This window comes from Salvelinus namaycush, chromosome 17 (genome assembly GCF_016432855.1).
Source record: "Salvelinus namaycush isolate Seneca chromosome 17, SaNama_1.0, whole genome shotgun sequence".
Lineage (NCBI taxonomy): Eukaryota > Metazoa > Chordata > Actinopteri > Salmoniformes > Salmonidae > Salvelinus > Salvelinus namaycush.
The window spans coordinates 35,747,031-35,750,160 of NC_052323.1; the positions used below are offsets into that span (position 1 = coordinate 35,747,031).

Below are 3,130 nucleotides of genomic sequence, written 5' to 3' on the forward strand. Positions count from 1 at the left end.
AGAGAGAGAGAGAGAGAGAGAGAGAGAGAGAGAGAGAGAGAGAGAGAGAGAGAATGGAGAGAGAGAAAGAGAAAGAGAGAGAGCGAGAGAGACACAGAGAGAGAGAGACAGAGAGAGAGAGAGATAGAGAGAGAGAGAGAGAGAGAGAGACAGAGAGAGAGAAGAGGCTTCTGATCCTTCATTTGATTCAAATATGCTGCTCATTAGCCTCTTATTCATAGAATTCATGACTCACAGCATGTCAAAGGCTGTGTCTCAAATGGCAAAGGGGAGAGAGAGATTGAGTGAAAGAAAGGAGAGAGTGAGTGAGTGAATGAGTGAAGGAAAGGAGAGAGAGAGTTAGTGAGTGAAGGGAAGGAGAGAGAGAGGGAGTGAGTGAAGGAAAGGAGAGAGAGAGTTAGTGAGTGAAGGAAAGGAGAGAGAGAGTGACTGAGTGAGTGAAGGAAAGGAGAGAGAGAGTGACTGAGTGAGTGAAGGAAAGGAGAGAGTGAGTTAGTGAGTGAAGGAAAGGAGAGAGTGAGTGAGTGAGTGAGTGAAGGAAATGAGAGAGAGAGTTAGTGAGTGAAGGAAAGGGAGAGAGAGAGAGTGAGTGAGTGAAGGAAAGGGAGAGAGAGAGAGTGAGTGAGTGAAGGAAAGGAGGGAGAGATGAAAAGTGAGACCTCCAGTATATCGTCATTCAACTCAAAACCCTGTATTATTATATACAGGGCATTCGGAAAGTATTCAGACCCCTTGACTTTGTCCACATGTTGGTACGTTACCACTTTATTCTAAAATGTATTGTCTCGCTATTTCTATTTTATTGCTGCTCTTCAATTACTTGTTACTTTTATCTCTTATTCTAACATGTATTTTTTTGAAACTGAATTTTTGGTTAGGTGCTTGTATTCAGCATTTCACGGTAAGGTCTACTACACCTGTTGTATTCAGCATTTCACGGTAAGGTCTACTACACCTGTTGTATTCAGCATTTCACTGTAAGGTCTACTACACCTGTTGTATTCAGCATTTCACTGTGAGGTCTACTACACCTGTTGTATTCAGCATTTCACTGTAAGGTCTACTACACCTGTTGTATTCAGCATTTCACTGTGAGGTCTACTACACCTGTTATATTCAGCATTTCACTGTGAGGTCTACTACACCTGTTGTATTCAGCATTTCACTGTGAGGTCTACTACACCTGTTGTATTCAGCATTTCACTGTGAGGTCTACTACACCTGTTGTATTCAGCATTTCACTGTGAGGTCTACTACACCTGTGGTATTCAGCATTTCACTGTGAGGTCTACTACACCTGTTGTATTCGGCATTTCACTGTGAGGTCTACTACACCTGTTGTATTCAGCATTTCACTGTAAGGTCTACTACACCTGTTGTATTCAGCATTTCACTGTGAGGTCTACTACACCTGTTGTATTCAGCATTTCACTGTGAGGTCTACTACACCTGTTGTATTCAGCATTTCACTGTGAGGTCTACTACACCTGTTGTATTCAGCATTTCACTGTGAGGTCTACTACACCTGTTGTATTCAGCATTTCACTGTGAGGTCTACTACACCTGTTGTATTCAGCATTTCACTGTGAGGTCTACTACACCTGTTGTATTCAGCATTTCACTGTGAGGTCTACTACACCTGTTGTATTCAGCATTTCACTGTGAGGTCTACTACACCTGTGGTATTCAGCATTTCACTGTGAGGTCTACTACACCTGTGGTATTCAGCATTTCACTGTAAGGTCTACTACACCTGTTGTATTCAGCATTTCACTGTAAGGTCTACTACACCTGTTGTATTCAGCATTTCACTGTAAGGTCTACTACACCTGTTGTATTCAGCATTTCACTGTGAGGTCTACTACACCTGTTGTATTCAGCATTTCACCGTGAGGTCTACTACACCTGTTGTATTCAGCATTTCACTGTGAGGTCTACTACACCTGTTGTATTCAGCATTTCACTGTAAGGTCTACTACACCTGTGGTATTCAGCATTTCACTGTGAGGTCTACTACACCTGTTGTATTCAGCATTTCACTGTGAGGTCTACTACACCTGTTGTATTCAGCATTTCACTGTGAGGTCTACTACACCTGTTGTATTCAGCATTTCACTGTGAGGTCTACTACACCTGTTGTATTCAGCATTTCACTGTGAGGTCTACTACACCTGTTGTATTCAGCATTTCACTGTGAGGTCTACTACACCTGTTGTATTCAGCATTTCACTGTGAGGTCTACTACACCTGTTGTATTCAGCATTTCACTGTGAGGTCTACTACACCTGTTGTATTCAGCATTTCACTGTGAGGTCTACTACACCTGTTGTATTCAGCATTTCACTGTGAGGTCTACTACACCTGTTGTATTCAGCATTTCACTGTGAGGTCTACTACACCTGTGGTATTCAGCATTTCACTGTGAGGTCTACTACACCTGTGGTATTCAGCATTTCACTGTAAGGTCTACTACACCTGTTGTATTCAGCATTTCACTGTAAGGTCTACTACACCTGTTGTATTCAGCATTTCACTGTAAGGTCTACTACACCTGTTGTATTCAGCATTTCACTGTGAGGTCTACTACACCTGTTGTATTCAGCATTTCACCGTGAGGTCTACTACACCTGTTGTATTCAGCATTTCACTGTGAGGTCTACTACACCTGTGGTATTCAGCATTTCACTGTGAGGTCTACTACACCTGTGGTATTCAGCATTTCACTGTGAGGTCTACTACACCTGTGGTATTCAGCATTTCACTGTGAGGTCTACTACACCTGTGGTATTCAGCATTTCACTGTAAGGTCTACTACACCTGTTGTATTCAGCATTTCACTGTGAGGTCTACTACACCTGTTGTATTCAGCATTTCACTGTGAGGTCTACTACACCTGTGGTATTCAGCATTTCACTGTGAGGTCTACTACACCTGTTGTATTCAGCATTTCACTGTAAGGTCTACTACACCTGTTGTATTCAGCATTTCACCATAAGGTCTACTACACCTGTTGTATTCAGCATTTCACTGTGAGGTCTACTACACCTGTTGTATTCAGCATTTCACTGTAAGGTCTACTACACCTGTTGTATTCAGCATTTCACCATAAGGTCTACTACACCTGTTGTAT

General features: G+C 42.2%; 1 pseudogene; it reads left to right on the top strand.

Moving 5' to 3' along the window:
- Positions 1-143, top strand: part of LOC120062200 — a 168,517-nt pseudogene extending 168,374 nt beyond the window's left edge.
- Positions 144-3,130: the final 2,987 nt, after the last annotated feature.